At 40.2% G+C, this 17,516-nt stretch overlaps 1 long non-coding RNA gene across 2 annotated transcripts in view; it reads left to right on the top strand.

The window, feature by feature from the left end:
• The window catches only part of LOC112678476 (uncharacterized), a 34,856-nt gene extending 18,356 nt beyond the window's left edge, over positions 1-16,500 (top strand). Inside the window, exons 4-6 of one of the 2 annotated variants that reach the window (XR_007407144.1) lie at positions 365-486; positions 11,514-11,563; positions 16,343-16,500. This is a non-coding gene — a long non-coding RNA (uncharacterized LOC112678476). The remainder of the gene's footprint in view (positions 1-364; positions 487-11,513; positions 11,564-16,342) is intronic. The other variant, XR_003147602.3, reaches the window with a different exon arrangement.
• Positions 16,501-17,516: the final 1,016 nt, after the last annotated feature.

The following is a 17,516-nucleotide window of genomic DNA, read 5'->3' as shown; positions in this document are numbered from 1 at the left end:
TTATACCAACACAGCATAAAACATAACTTATAATATTTTTGCAAAGGGACAAATGCCCAGAGTCCACAGAAATCATAGTGTAGCCATGGAGAGAGCCAGAGATGTGGAAACTGCCTTAAAGAAAGGTATTTTGGGAGAAACAAAGATAGTTAAAGAGGATGTTTCACACATAGCATAATAGAACTGCTAAAAGTATCTAATCTGAATCTAATTATGAGAGAAGAATCTGACAAATCCAAAGGAGCATTCTACAAAACAATGGGCCTGAGCTCTTCAAAAATATCGACAACATGCACACCCGTATTCATTGCAACATTATTCAAAATAACCACGATATGGAAATAACCTGTGTGTCCATCGACAGATGAATGGATAAAGGGCATGTGATATATATATACAATGGAATATTATTCAACCACAAGAACTAAGAAAATCCTTCTATTTTCAACTGCATGGATGGACTTTGAGGATATTATCCTAAGTGAGGTAAGTTAGAAAAAGACAAATACTGTATGACACCACTTATATGTAGAATCTAGAAAAGCAAAGTACACAGAAACAGAGTACAGCACTGATTACCAGGGATAGAGGCTGGAGGAAATGGGGAGATACTAACCAAAGAATACAAACTTCCAGTTATAAAATGAATAAGTTCTGGGGATGTAATGTACAGTATGGTGACAATAGTTAATAATACTGTATTATAGAATTGAAAATTGCTAAGAAAGTAGATTTTAAATGTTTTCATCACAAACAAGAGATGGTAATTGTGTGACATAATGTAGGTGTCAGCAATACTATGGTGGTAATCATTTTGTGGTCTCCAAATGTATGAAGTCAACATCTTGTGTATATAAATTTACATGATGTTGTATTTCAATGATATCTAAGTTAAGCTGGGAAAATATCAGCAACAGGAACTACTTAATAGAGAAGACTAAAGAAACATGACATGGAAACTCCTTGGTTGGACAGAAGAAAAGTTTTTTAAAAATGGAGGAATTTGAACATGGCACATATCCTAGATAATAATACTATATCAGTGTAATTTCCTGAGGGAGACAATTGTATAGCCTGTAGTATGTAGAAGGATATTATTATTCTTAGGAGAAATATCCTGACAAATTTGGACATGAAATATTACAATGTCTGGAATTAACTAATGATCAGCAAGACAAAGATATTGGTGAATCTAGATGATGGATGTAGGGGTTTTTATCAAGTTAAACTTTCTTATAACTCTTCTATAGGTTTGAATTCTAGAAATAAAAGGTTGGGAAAATAAAATGAGAAGATTTGGACTAGAAAAAAAAACAAATAATTTTAGAGATGTCCAGAGTGTCATGAGAGGTAATATAGCTCAAGAAAGCTACAGTGACCATTGACTTTACCCTTCAGTGCTTTTGGAGCAGAATCCAACTTCCAACCTTTAGAGCATTCATTAGCTTTCAAGCGAGAGCAGGGTACTTTACAAGGCCCCTTGTTCATTTGGGTTATAGCCATAGTGAGCTTTATGCCCGAAGTAGGGTAGATACTAAGTAAGTGAGGCACCTGGACCATTTATTTTCCAGGATAGCCAGGGCCTGAATGCTGTGTTGAGAGTGACATTTTTGTTTCTTGAAGAATTGCTTCAGAGAGACTCCTGAAATATGGGTGAAGATGCTTCCTGGACCTGGGGAAAGATAAAATGAAACCTTTTGGGGCTTTAGAAGGAGATGTGCTAGATGATAAATTTCTGCATGATATAAAGAGGCAGAAGTACTTCCTGAAAGGATCTGAGTGATGCTCTCTGAGATTCAAAGTCAGACGACCTATAGGGTTCATTAGGGAGGCCCTGTAGTAACAGATACCAGGACAGCCAGAGGGTCACATGCTTTTGTTTTGTTTTGTTCTTTTGAGAGAGAGAGAGAGAGAGAGAGAGAGAGAGAGCAGGCAAGCAAGTGTGTCTGTGAGAGTGGGAGAGAGGGATAGAGGGAGAAGGAGAGAGAATCCCAAGCAGGCTCCACACTCAGCATAGAGCCTGATATGGGGCTCGATCTCATGACCCTGAGATCGTGACCTGAGCTGAAATCAATAGTCTGATGCTTGGGACACCTGGATGGCGAGGAAGTTGGGTGTCTGCCTTTGGCTCAGGGCATGATCCCTGGGTCCTGGGATCGAGTCTCACATCGGGCTCCCCACAGGGAGCCTGCTTTTCACTCTGTCTGTATCTCTGCCTCTCTCTGTGTGTCTCTCATGAATAAATAAATTTTACAAAAAAATATTTGAAAAAAAAAAAAAAGAATCTGATGCTCAACCAACTGAGCCACCCAGGTGCCTGTGGCCACGTGCTTAAAATGGCAGAGAGCAACTGAGCTCTGGTTCAGGGTCAGGGCCTTCAGAATTTGATAATAAGGGTTGGTTTCAGAATAGCCTAAGACTGAGTCTTCTGCACCCGAAGGTCTAACGACCCTGGTATGATATGGTCACTTGGAGAGCTGATGCTGGGCACCTACAGAGGCAGAGATCTAAGTGGGAGTCAACACTGACAACTACGTAGAGCATCCGGACAGGGGGACACGTTTTTTTGCAAGACCACACGCCACCCTGTGGCAGTAAGAAGCAGCAGAGAATCAGAGGCCTGCCTCTAGAGGCAGGATTGTTATCTGTCCATCCTCACCTCCAACAAACCAGTTATCAACTCCCAGGGCTTTTTTTTTTTTTTTTTCTTGACAGTTTGAGTGTATTAGAGTTGGAAAGGCCTCCAGAAGGATTCTATGTTTTCCACTAACAGTTCAGAGGATTTGAACAATAACCCGTGGAAGTAAGAGGTAATGGCATCTCTGTCCCCTGAGCCAGCGAAGTAGTTCATAGGCATTACTTGTCATGCTAATATTCAAAATGGCATGACTTTTGGAAATTACCATCCTTCTTTCCTCAAGAGCTGCATTTGCTTTTTTGTCTGACCCCTGCAACATCTTTTTAGCAGATCCTAATCTAGTTTTTCTAACTCTGTGGATGGAGTAGACACAGTAGTGAATAAATCTTCAGTATCACTTGCAGATTGCAATCAGAAAACATAGATATATAATAGGAATACTGGGACCAAGAATCAACCTGATATAAGCCAAGGATAAATATTCTCATAAAAAGGGAAAGAATTGATATTGTTTCCAGGAGCAAAGCAGATCAGCATCTTAGATCAACTTAACTCATCTTCACTAGCTCTGGATAATTCGTGTACCTCTGGTAATTTATGGGACTCTGATGACAAACATATAGGAGGACTCTGCTTTTCTATTCAAGAAATGTCCTAGTCTCTGGGATAATTAACGGTAATTTTAAGGGTCTGGTTGAAAACTGGGGGCAGTGGGGCTGCCAGCAGGAATGAGACATGCCCAGTTAGTGAGCTTGTCACCTCATTTTCAATTTTAGTTGGATAATTCAAATTTTTGCAAAGTTCATTCTCATGATGAGCTGAAGTCTGCTTCCTTCAAGTGGGCAAAGGCCTTCTCAGGAGCAATGCAGAAGAAACCTCCTTACTGTTCCAAATATTTGCAGCCCACTGTCATATATATGATAATAATCTCCCCATCCCCTATGATTTCAAAGCTTCATCCCCTGAAGTTTGTTTCACTTTTTTCCATTAGCCTGGTCCTATATTCTGTTTTGTTTTGTTTTGTTTTTTTTTAAAGATTTTATTTATATATTTTAGAGAGAGAGCGAGAGCATGAGCAGAGGGAGGGGGCAGAGGGAGAATGAGAGAATCTCAGGCAGACTGCCTGCTGAGGATGGAGCCTGATGCAGAGCCCCGATCTTCTGACCCTGAGATCATGACATGAGCTGGAATCAAGAGTCAGATGCTTAACCGACTGAGCCCTAGGTCCTAAACTCTAAGACACCCAATAGAGGGAATATAAGCAGTACTAGTTCAGGATGCTATCAGCTCAGCAATGGCTTATATGTTGACCTTGTGCAAGGTCTCAGGATCACCTGGACACAGGCAATGAAAAAGAAGGAGCTCAAGTTCTAGGGCCAAGTTCCACAGCACATTTGAGACCTCCAAAAAATATTCTTAGGTCGTTAATTACATTAGTTATAAATATATCCAACTGTCAAGATTTTACTCTATAATAAAATCACTAAGTACTATACCTTTGGCACTTAAGATTTACTGTGAAATGTTGTAAACAAAAATCATGCTAATAGAAAACATAATTTCTCTACACTCACTACTTCTGGCACCAGTGTGAGGGTTTCTGTACCAAACAAGCCTCCAATTCTCAGTGGACATCAACTGGGTGTCCTACAGTTCAATTACAGCAATGACTACCTGGAGGTGGCATAGACCACTCGGGTGAAGAGGGCTCAATATCACTAGACCACTGTTGAATTCAGATAATAATTACAAGTCCCAGGTTGTCACCTGTACTTCTGACCGCTGGCTATAAATCAGGGCTTCCGGCGACCTCTTCTCAGGTTCAATCATTTGCTAGAATGATTCACAGAACACAGGTTAACAGTTTGCTTACTACTACTGATTTATTATTATTATAAAAAATGTTTTAAAGGATAAAAATGAAGAGCCAGATGAAGAGATCTATCTAGTACGATCTGGAAGGGTCCAAGTGAACACAGGAGCTTCTGTTCCAGAGGAGATTTGGGGTTCGCCAACCTCCCAGCCCATGGATGTGTTCTTTTTTTTTTATATGTATATTTTTAAATTGGAGTTCGATTTGCCAACATATGGTATAACACCCAGTGCTCATCCCATCAAGTGCCCCCCTCAGTGCCCATCACCCCGTCACCCCATTCCCCGCCAACCGATGTGTTCTTGAACAACAATCCATAATATCTCTGAACCCCTTTGGTTAGAGTTTTTATGAAGGTTCCATTACATAGATTGATGAAATCACTGACCATTGGTGACTGAACTCAATCTCCAGCCCCTCTTCCCTCCTGGAGGTTGTAAGTGGAGGGAGGTAGGACCAAAAGTTCCAGCCCTCTGATCACATGGTTGGTTCCCCAAGCAACCAGCCCCCATGCTTAGGAGTTTCTTAAGAGCCACTTCATTAACATAAACTCAAATGTGGTTGAGGAGGGGTTGATATGAGTAACGAAATGTGCTTCTTTCATCTTTATTGTTCAATTTCTGAGCTGTATCAGGAACTGGGGTCAAAACCAAATATTGTAACAAAAGATGTTCCCATCTCTGTTAGCACTTAGGAAATTACAAGGGCTTTGTGGGCTCTGCCAGGATCCTGGGGTTGCAGATGAAAATATATATATTTCTTATTATATCACAATAGCACATGCAGCTAACATATAACTCTTTGAAAATAATAATAAACAGGCACTCGTATCTACCCTCAAGCTTAAGATATAGAACAGAGTCAGGACTTTGATGTTCTCTGTGTACTATTTCATAATTATTTCCCAGCCTCCCCCAGAGGCAATTGCTATCCCAAACGTAGTTTTTAATTAACTTTCCTTTTCTGACATTTTTGCCACATATGTGTGTATGTATCCAGAAACAATAGTTGAAATTTTCTTTTTCAAAATCTATATAAATGGGAATCTTAATACCCTATGTGTTCTTACACGAATTTCTCTTCTTTAACATAATATTTTTAGATCCATTCACATGAATGCTTGTATCTGGCTACATCTGGTGCATTTTCAATACAATTGTTTATATCAGTTTAACTTCTTCCTTGTATCCAGTTTTTTGCTATTATGCATAATGCTGTGAACACTTACATCTGTGTTCTTTTAGATACGTGCAAGAGTTTTTCTAAGGAGGGAAACTGGGAGTGGAGTTGCCGGTAATTGTGTGTTTTTATGTTCAAATTTACTAAGTAGTATCAAAAGGCTTTCCAAAAACAATTGTATCAGTTTGCAGTCTAAAGGCAGAGCTTAAAAGTTCCTGTCATCTGTGGGGCACCTGATAGGGTGGATACCAGGCTTTGAGAGGCAGTGAAAGAATTCACCAGAGGCAGAGTAAAGGAGATGGAAATTTATTAAATACACCTCAAGGGAGCAGTGGGAGGGACAGTAAGAGACTGTCTGGTGATACCTGGGTAGCTCAGCGGTTGAGCATCTGCCTTTGGCCCAGGGGGTGATTCCAGTCCCAGGATGAGTCCCACGTAGGGCTCCCTGCATGGGGCCTGCTTCTCCCTCTGCCTGTGTCTCTGCCTCTCTCTCTCTGTGTCTCTCATGAATAAATAAATAAAATCTAAAAAAAAAAAAAAAAAAGACTGCAAGGTAGCAGTGGTGGGCGGGGGTGGGGCTGTAGTTAAGGGGGAAGGTGAGGAGGTATGAGAACATGTAGAATTGTTCTTTTTTGGTAACTGTGCCCGGGTGTAGTAAGCCAGCTAGGGCTTATGGATGTTTTGAGGGTGGGCGTCTAAGAGGTGTGTTTGCCTTCAGTGGGGGTGCTGGGCTGGGGAGGCCATGGGTCCTCCTACCTTACTCAGGTGTCCATTGCTCAGGCTGGTTGCGCCTCTACATTAGCTACAACCTTGCCAAACATCCACGTTTTAAATCTGGACCCCATGGCTGATGTAAAATGGTATGCCTGCCAGTGTGGTTTCAATTTGGTTACTAATGAGTCTGAGCATCTGTTGATGGGCCTTTCTTGTTTTGTCCTCTGTGAAATGCCTGTTTGTGTGCATTATTTAACTTTCAATTGGATTGTTGTTTTGCATTGATTTTTAGGAGTTCTTCATCCATTCTGGATATCAATCTTTCAACAATCACGTCTTAAAAATACCTTTTTTTTTTGTTCCAGTTTGTGGCTTATTTCTTGATTCTTGTTAATATGGCTTTTAATAAATGATCTTAATTCAGAGATTCTTGAGTTTACTAATATTTTCCCTAGAATGTGCATTGCCTTCTTTAAAAGAAACTCTAAAATCCAGATCATTGAGAAATCCTCTTCAATTCTCTTAATACATAACCACCACCTCAGTACCATTTATTGAATACTATATTCCTTCTTTACTGAACTGTCACTGCAGCTCTAGAGAGTTTTTGAATGTAGGTGAGGTCTGGAGCCCAAGGCCAAGAAAAAATTCTTGAGACGTCTTTGGTGCAGAAAGATGATTCTATTAAGGCATGGGGGCAGGACCTGTAGACAGAAAGAGCTGATGCCCTGGGGTTGTGAGGGGTGACTGGTATAAATATATATATTATATAATAAATATAAATTATATAAGAAATAAATATACATTATATATTTAATGTATATTTATTTATTTGGGTGTTGAGGGACATAAAGGAAAGGAAGGTTTTTAAAAGAACTTTTGAATGTTGAAGAGGACCTACAAGACTTTGAAGGCCTTGCCATTGTCAAGTCAAGGTTGTTCCCCCCCACCCCCACCCTACCCCGACCCCAGTAAAGCATTAACATTAAGATAGTTGGGAGTTTCCTTCTGGAAGTTAGGTTATTGATAAGAATGCTTTTTTCTGGTGAATCACTAAGACATTTATAAACTGAGTCCCCCATGTCTTGCTGGACTGTGATCTCCATTAGTTAACCATTTGTTTTCCCTTCCCTCAGCTTTAGGGCAGCCAGGAGTGCTGAGGAAATGTCACACATGTCCAACCTGGGACTGAGGGTGGGAGTTTGTGAGATGTCAGCTTGTGCTTTGTCCTCAGCTTGCCTTCTGTTCCCTCATCAGCTCAATATATATGCACTTCTGTTTTCCAGACTTTATCATTTTATGTTGGCCAGTTTACATAGCCCTGCGCCAGTATCATACTGTCTTGATTATGTTACTGATTTCTAGGGAGCCAAATCCTCTCTCTACCCCAGCTACTGCCTTAGACTTCTTATTAAAGAATATGTTGGCTATATGGGGTTCTCTGCTCTTCCATAAAATTGAATCAATTTTTCAACTTCCATGCAAAACCCTACTGGGATTATGCTTGGAAATTTCATTGATTCAATTAATCAGTTTGGTGAGAATTAACATCCTTACTGTACTGAGTCTCCCTATGAACGAATATGTCTTTCAAGAAAGTTATATACCTTTTTTTCGCATAAAGGATTTGAGCATCTTTTGCTTGATTTATTACAAGATATCAATCCTTTGATGTCTTAAAATCTGATATCTTTTTCACTGTTGCATTTTCTAGGTGTTTTTGATCTTTATCTTTGAGAATTCCTGTGCTAAATGTGCCGAGTAGTTCCCAGTGAGAAATTTTGTATTCTGCTGGCACCTGGGAGCACCATCGAACTAGAGTCACTTTAAATTAGATTTTCAGTTAGGGGACTTTCAGGCCACATAAGCAATTGGGATTCTGACTGCATATCATGTATGTCTGGCTTATGATTAAGGGACTTCTTTATCTCTCTCCAGAGTCCCAAGGCAGGCATGTGGCATATCTGATCAGACCCCTTTCCACGCTTAGGTCCTAGGCTTCCTCTGGAACCATGCTTGCTTCTTACAGACCAGGTCAGGCCAGGAAACACAGGCTGATATCCCCAGACAAACATAGCTTTTACCTGACACCCCCACACTTCTCCCCTCCCCCTGAGCCATGTGCAATCTGCTTTCTGGTGTGCATTGTTCAGCTTCCTTTACTTTCAGCTGAACCAAGCTTTAAAAGGACACTCTATGTTTTTTAAATTAAATCAAGTATTTTTAGGCATTTTATCCTAGGAGAAGTTTTCTGTTTATCCAGTCTGCCATATTGCCAGAAATAGCAGTAAGTTATTCCCCTCCTCCACTCCTTTTTATTTAGAAAAGAAAAAAAAGATGAAATTATTGGGCATAATTTTCTTAATGAACTCATGTTGATTCCACATTCTCTGTAAGTGCTCACAAACGTTTTAATTCTCATTTAAAAAATTGTATGGTAAAGCCATTAATCTGTACTTTCTGTTTCTATGCTTTGTTTTTCCCCTTAAAAATGAAGACATTTGCTTTATTCCAGACATGGAGAGAGAGGGAGAGAAAGAAAGAGAGAGAGAGATGAATGAATGAATAAATCTGGGGAGGAATGACTGATAGCTGCCGAGCCAAGGACTTGCATAGACTATGCCACTTTAAACTTCCCAGCACTTGGAAGCTGATCAGTCCAAGAGTGAGGTTGAGCAGTTTCCCCTGATTGCATGGCTAGTAACACAGTGAGAAGATGGTGTAATTCTTTTCTGTCCCATGCTTCCATTCCTAACTGTAGCTAACCTTGTAAGATGGCACACTATAAGTTTTTTTATGCTAATCAAATTGCATTTTGTTTTTCCATCTGAGGGGCTTGGATTTCTTGTATTATTATTAGCAAAATATCTACCAGATAGTAGAGATTTGTGTATCTAAAATGGCTCTCTTCAAATTTTTTCTTCTCTTTCAGAAATATTGAAATAATGTTAGGAAAATTGGTGTAAGTGGGCACTTTCAAAAGATGCTTGAAATAAATAGTGGCACCTCTGCCCAGCAAAGAAGCAGGACCCTGGTAGCCAACTGGAAACTACCTCTACCAGTTGTTGATTTACCCTTGGCTAAAGTGGGCTTTGCCACCCAGTTATAACCTAAAACAACCGAAAATAAGTTTTTCATCACCCACTCAGAGGTTGTTTTTTTTTTTTTTAAGATTTATTTATTAGAGAGAAAAAGAGAGAGTGTGGGGGGGGCGGGGGAGAGGTTGAGGAAGGACAGAGGAAGAGATAATCTTTTTTTTTTTTTATTATTATCTTTTTTTTATTGGTGTTCAATTTACTAACATACAGAATAACACCCAGTGCCCGTCACCCATTCACTCCCACCCCCCGCCCTCCTCCCCTTCTACCACCCCTAGTTCGTTTCCCAGAGTTAGCAGTCTTTACGTTCTGTCTCCCTTTCTGATATTTCCCACACATTTCTTCTCCCTTCCCTTATTTTCCCTTTCACTATTATTTATATTCCCCAAATGAATGAGAACATATAATGTTTGTCCTTCTCCGACTGACTTACTTCACTCAGCATAATACCCTCCAGTTCCATCCACGTTGAAGCAAATGGTGGGTATTTGTCATTTCTAATAGCTGAGTAATATTCCATTGTATACATAAACCACATCTTCTTTATCCATTCATCTTTCGTTGGACACCGAGGCTCCTTCCACAGTTTGGCTATAGTGGCCATTGCTGCTAGAAACATCGGGGTGCAGGTGTCCCGGCGTTTCATTGCATTTGTCTCTTTGGGGTAAATCCCCAACAGTGCAATTGCTGGGTCGTAGGGCAGGTCTATTTTTAACTCTTTGAGGAACCTCCACACAGTTTTCCAGAGTGGCTGCACCAGTTCACATTCCCACCAACAGTGCAAGAGGGTTCCCTTTTCTCCACATCCTCTCCAACATTTGTTGTTTCCTGCCTTGTTAATTTTCCCCATTCTCACTGGTGTGAGGTGGTATCTCATTGTAGTTTTGATTTGTATTTCCCTGATGGCAAGTGATGCAGGACAGTAACAGCAACTGCGCACCCAGGAGAGTGCGCCGAGCTCCCTAAGGGCTGCAGCGCGCACCGCGGGACCCAGAGCAGCTCGGGGGGGGGGGGGGGGGGGGGGGGGCTCGGGTGGCGGAAGAGATAATCCTAAACAGATTCCCCACTGAGCACAGAGCCTGACATATGGGTCGATTTCGCCACACTGAGCTCGTGACATAAGCTGAGACCAAGAGTCAGACGCTCAACTGACTGAGCCACCCAGGTGCCCCCCACTCAGAGTTTTAAATGATTCTTTTTGAAAGTTTTGCAAAGTCTGTATTAGAAAAATAAAATAGCAGACAGCTATTCATTATTGCTCAGTTTAATTCACTTTTAAGCTTTTTTTGATTTTGAGGTTTTCCCAGTAAGATGCCAACAGATGCTACTGTATGGAATGAAAGTAAATTATGTTATACAAGCCGTGCTACACATGGAACATAGAATGCCAAGGAATTGAAGGAAAAGGCTATATTTAAACCTAAGGCCACAATGTCATTGTTTCTATTTCTTTTCAAGTGGCCTTCTCATCTTTTACACCAGAGTCATATCCTTAGTTTGCAGCACCACAGATTTCTTTCCATCAGTATTTCCTTTCTATTTTAATAACTAACTACAAAGATTTAAAGCAACCCTAAGTTGTCAAGGTTATTTTAAAAACTAAAAGCATATCATTGTGAGAAAGGATGATGCTGCAGTTTTAATGCTGCAGATATGGCAATCCCTTTCTTATTTAAATCACTGGGGTTTCTGGGTTTCATCTCTAGTTAATGATAAGGGCTGATAAGTATCTGGTAGTTCTTTCTCCTAGTAGGTAACTTGTTTTGTTGTGGGTCTGTTTTATATTGGTTCTTACCATAACATGTTTGATTGGAATTAAATAGATCAAGATTCATCTTATTTGTGTTTTAACTTTATGAAAACATTAATTTTATACATAGATCTTCCGTTCTTTCTTTTTTTTTTTTTTGAAAATTAGCTATTGGGCATATTATGCTGTCTTTGTTAGTCTCTCAGTAAAAGTGCCTTATGCTTTCACCACAGAGATATGTCCTCTTTCTTTTTTTCATAGAGATCACCCAGAAAATGAGTGAAATCTCTTCAGTTATGCCACTTCAGAAGGTAAACTTAACTCCTGTGCTTTTGTTTATTTCTTTATTTTAGAGAGAGCATGAGTAGGGGGAGGTGCAGAGGCAGAGGGAGAAAATCCACAAGCTGACTCCGTGTTAAGTGCAGAGCCTCATGTGGGGCTGGATCCCACGATCCATGAAATAATGACCTGAGCCGAAACCAAGCTTAACCGACTATACCACCCAGGTGCCCTTCCTGTGTTTTTGTTTGAAACTTCAGTTAACTTTAACTGCTTGGTTTTCAAGACTCTAACTTGACTCTTACTGGACCAGAATCTCAAGCCAAAGTAGAATAAAAGAGAAGTTTAAAATTCTGAGTGGACAGTCCATAACTTAAGAGGAAACCTACCAGCTTAATCCCTGTGCCCAGTCTCCAAATTTTACCAAAGATTACTTCTGCAGCATCCTCTCATCTGTGTAAGTTTCCCTAAGGACTCCACACATCTAACCTCCTTTGCATCTCTGCTGTTAGGGAAAACCATTTCTGTCCTACCTTTTGGATGTCTGGAAAAAGGCATCACAATGAGACTCCCACACAGTCCCTCCTACTCTGCGTATCTGGCCTTCTTACCAGGCATATAACTCGTATATGTGATACATTATTCATTGCTGTGACAGTTGGAACAGAGTGTTCAACGCCAGTGAAAATAAGCTGAGGTGTTTACGATGAGTAGAATTTGGCTTGTCAAATTATTTATAGTTGCCTTGTAAAAAATAAAGGCTGAACTTAAGAATCAGTAAGACATATTTCATCTACATTTTTTTTTTTTGGTCCCAGCCTAATGGATAACTCTGTTCAGTTATGCGATGATATGTTGACTCCTCTCATCTTCCCCTTCCTTTCCTCTGACATTCTGGGAAGGGACAGCCTAGTCGCCACGGGTGCAGACACTGAGGTGGATCCTGTTTCTGAACAGAATCACATTAGATTGATTTTGCTATTGTTTCTTCTCTGACTTGGTAGCTCAATTCCTACAATTAGACCCTGGCCTGTAACTCAACAACACTCTGTTCTCAGCTGTAGCAAATGAGTTCCTCCTGGACTTTCCTCCCGTCCACCACGCACCCTAAAATCAGCCTCGTTTTATCTCTGTTTCTTCAACTTTTGCATTCCTGATCTATTCTGAGTGTCTGAATAGCCCAAATCATGATAGTTATTTGTCTAAGTGTACCCCAACAACTGAAATCCCAGTGCAATAAAATTATATGATGAAACAAATATTACATAATACCAAGTACATGCACACATTGGAACATAAAGAGGACGTTCAATAAATGTCATGGATTTTTTTATTTAATGTTCTAAAAGTCAATGTGCTACAAGTTCATGAATCTGTCTGCTCAGCTTGAGATTTCATTTCTGTTGAAACATAATTTAAATACTTGAACAAAAAATCATTTACTCTAAGCCAAGTTGAGTTTATTCCTTAGAGCCTTTCAATGGTGGACATGTTTAACTAATGAAGGAAGAATATTACTTGAGAGCTTGTTTGGAGGTTCTAGCAGGGGAGCGCAGCTACTCGTATACCCTTGACCGAAGAACGGTCCTCCTCTATCGGGGATGGTCGTCCTCTTCGACCGAGCGCGCAGCTTCGGGAGAGACGCACATGGAGCAGTGAGGGAGGAAGGGGACACCCGCCTAGCCAGCCAGATCAGCCGAATCAACCCTGGCGATCAATGGGGTGACAGATGTCGCAGCCAGATCGCCCTCACATCCTTAAGGAAGAATATTACTGAAACATCTTGTATTAATTCAAATTGATAGCCATAGCACGTGACCTTTCCTGGCACATGGGATGGCCGTGGAGATATGCCACTTAGCTTTTCCTCCAAAAGAACCTACTGGAAAGTGTGTCATTGGCTGTCACACTTTCAGATCTACTATGGTGTTCATGCCAAAGCCATACTCTCCTGACAAATCCTGACAAACACCTGAACATAATGGGGTGCCTAAGTCCCATCTTTCCTCCTGACACTGGATGCCTCTATCCAGCATTCTTTGCCCAGGGCTCCCTATCAGCCTGGCTGAAACTTCCACAGAAAAGTACTGCATAGGATGCTTCTCTGACCCATTCTTACTTCCTTTTCCCTTTCTTTAGGGGTGTCATACCCGCATCACTCCTCTTATCTACTCCTTTTTCTCTCTCTTTCTCTGTCAAGGCATTCCTCAATAAATATCTGGTATGTCTCATTCTGTTTCTCAGAGGACCTGAGCTTACATATCACATTAGTCTTCAGCCATGAAAACACTTTTAAAACCAATTCTAGCAAGAGCAAGAAGCAAAACACTAATTTCTACCTTCCATTCCATCCCATAAAGGAATCCCATGCACTTAAATGAAAATAATTTGAAAACAAACAAAAAGCAAAAATCCAAATTCATCATAAGGCCAGTTGTGTTTTGATGAGCCTATTCAGACTTAATTAGAAAATGAGTTGTTCAGATGCTTGGGTGGCTCAGTGGTTGAGCATCTGCCTTTGGCTCAGGTCATGATCCTGGGGTCCTGGGATCGAATCCAGGATTGGGCTCCCTGCAGGGAGCCTACTTCTCCCTCTGTCTATATCTCTGCCTCTCTGTGTGTGTCTCATGATTAAATAGATGAAATCTTTAAAAAAAAAAAGAAAAAGAAAGAAAGAAAATGAGCTGTTTCAAAATTTTGAAATGTCATTAAAAGGGAAATCATTTTCTCCAGGATGTAGATAAAGGTGTTGGTGTAAATCTATACAAGCAGGGCATTGAAGGGAAGAAACTAAAATTTTCTCTGTTTTTAAAAATTTACTGCTTCTGGTGGACAGGAGGAAGAAGTTGGGTTTATATATTATGATATTAATCCTGAATGATCTTAGTCTTGGTAGGTATTTGAGACAATGTCATCTCCCACCAAGGAAAGCTTCCACTAGTGCTGAAAGTGTAATCAGAGGAAAAAAGGAAAATCAGGATGGTACTCTTCTCTGTAAATCATGACAATTGATTCAGAAAGGACAACCATGAGAGAGGCCAGAGGGTTAATAAACACTGTCATTTTCACTTAATGTAACTGGCAAAAGGGCTGGGGGCAATGCTCCACTTCATTTTGTCCAGAAAATTGCTTTGAGAAATAAACATCCAGAAGAGAAACACCCCCAAGCTATCATTTTAGGAAAGAAATTATTATCAAGGCAATTGCAGAAAGGGCTAAATTTCTTGGTTAGGGTCTAATAATGCAATTTTTTGTTTTCTACTAAGCATGTTAATTTTTTAGCAAAAAAAGTACAATGTTTGGCAATAAATAGTAATCGCTGCATTAAAAGCTCCCTCAATTTCTTCTTGAAAAGGAAAAGTGCCCAGTTGTCCCAGTTAGGATTACAAAATTGATGATTCATCTTGAATTTGGTGACTACTATGAGAAATTACTTGGGTAAAGATGTGGTTAAGAGATATTAAATCACAATCATGACTTTCCTCAGAGCAAATGCTTCTGCAAAGCATGGGAAGACAGTTTACAGAAATTGAATCCAAAGCTCAAGACTAAACTTGGCCCTGTTGAACTGCATATTAACTTTATGCATATTCTGTATTTAAAAAAAGAGCAACAGGAAACCCTGAAAAAGATGATTCTGATTCTTGGCAAATCTATCATATGAAAGGAATTAAGGAACACTCTTATTGGACTTAGGCAGATTGATTTTACAAAATGACTTAAGATAATGTTTGGACATTTTTCTGGGCAGGCCAAGTGGAGTCCAAGCAAGCTTCTAAGCAGGAAAAGGTCAGGGGGATGATAAATGTCAGGCTTTTAACATGGTGATTTGAGGGTCATGGGGAGATCAGCTAGGAAACTCGTGCTGCTGAGGTGGCTCTGGTGTGTGGTCCTGGGAGAGCAGGAAGTCAGAATTGGAGGGGAGAAGGAAAATGGAGCATAGCAAGTAATTTCAATTGTTTGGACTTGAAATGTCAAGGCTAAGGGATGGGGAGAAAAATGGCTTTGTTTTCCTCACGTCCCCTATTTTCATTTACCATTCAGATCTTCATTCTTGATGCCCATTACAATGACAACAGAAATACTTGAATATTGTATGGCATTTGCTTATTTTGATAGATTGTCAAAAACATTTTGGGATGCCTGAAATAATGACATTTTGGGTGCAGGTGGTTAAGTGTCTGACTCTTGGTTTTGGCTTAACCAGGATCTCGGGGTTGTGGGATTGAGCCCTGCATCTGGCTCGGTGCTCAGTGCAAATCTGCTTGGTAGTCTCTCTCCCTCTCTCTCCACCCCTCCTTCTCCTGCTCTCTCTGTCCCTCTCTCTCTCTCTCTCTCTCTCTCTCTCCCTCCTCTCTCTAAAAGTAAATACATCTTTAAAAAACAACACCCTCCCCCCCAAAAAAAAACCTTTGAGGGAACACAAAAATTCTTACTTTCCTCAATTTTTAGTGATAAAGTGAGATTCATAGAAAGTTGAGGATTCATCCCACGAATTATAACCAGTCAGTAGCTGAGTTGGGCCAAGACACAAGTCTTGCTCTCTGTTGCTATTGTTTTAACTTCACCACAGAACATTTCCTGATGAATCAAGATGAAGTCTAAGTATGACCCTACTACACATTGACTAAAGTCATAGGCTGATTATACAGAAGGACACTGTGGGGTGAGCACAGCAGAGGATGGCTGGATGTCATGAGGTTCAATGTATAGCCAGGGAATATGAAATATGACTTTAGCCTTAATATTTATATGATGTGTATAACTTACTAAATATAACTTTCTAATAAACTTAACTTCTGTTTTCCCAGGAGGAGCTTAAATTCCCCCCATCAAAATCGCTGAGCCATAGCAAAGCAACCCTGGAGACTTCCATTCTAACAATGCCAGTATTCCAAAAGAAGTTTCTTATGCCTTGTTCTTGTGAGCAGAACCATTTTCTTCTTTGATTAAACTGAGAAGAAACTTCCTTTCATCAATTATTCTTTTGCTACTCTTTGTAGGTTCATCACCAGCCTCTACCAGTAGTAATAATCACAACATTCAATCTGTGCCCGAGTGGAAAGTCTCAGTGCTTAAGGTTACCATGTCATTGCCGGCAGTCTAAAGGCATGCTCATTGGCGAGCTGGACACGCACCCTGAGAGGCGAGATGTTTCCACCTCATTATGTTGAACAGCAGGAATTCTAAATTCTGTCAGAAAATAGGTCAATGTTGGGGGGCACAGAAGGGCCCTACAAATGAAACCATCTGGCTGGTGATAAAGAAAAATGGCTGTACTATCACTGAAGGTACAGCACTGTGTATGAAAAGTGGGTAATTAATCATTTTTGCACACTGGCATTTCTATATGATGAAATATCTACCAGCGATGAGATTTTACATTTTATTTTATAATTTACATTGAGTAAAAATTAATTTTTTTTAAATTAATTTTTAAAAAAGATTTTATGTGTTTACTTGAGAGAGAACAGGAGAGTGAGAGATAGCAAGAGCACAGAGGGAGAGGGAGAAGCAGACTCCTTGCTCAGCAGGGAGCCTGATGTGAGGCTCAATACCAGGCTCTGGAATCATGAACTGAGCTGAAGGCAGACGCTTAACTGATTGAGCCACCCAGGGGCCCGTATAAAATTTACATCAGGGTATAAGTCTGTGAGTTCTAACAAATGCAGGTAACTCTCACCATAATCAACTACAAGCAAAGTAGAGGAAAGTTGTCTCACCTCCAAACATTCCTTTGTGCTCCCCATTTGTAAATATCCCCCACTTTCTAACCCACAAGCAACCAACCACTCATTTATTCTCCATCACTATGTTTTGGGCTTTCCTAGAATTGCACATAAATGGAGTAATGCGGCTTTGAATGCTGGCTGCTTTCATTTAGGAAGAGTTAGCAATGATTTTTAAAGTTTTTCACACAATAAAATAATTCCTAGACTTTTGAGAACTAATTTTTCCCCTGTTTGACAACTTGGGCAGGAGTGA

The sequence above is a fragment of the Canis lupus genome, chromosome 29 (assembly GCF_003254725.2).
Source record: "Canis lupus dingo isolate Sandy chromosome 29, ASM325472v2, whole genome shotgun sequence".
NCBI lineage: Eukaryota > Metazoa > Chordata > Mammalia > Carnivora > Canidae > Canis > Canis lupus.
This window is presented reverse-complemented; position numbering and strand designations above follow the sequence as displayed.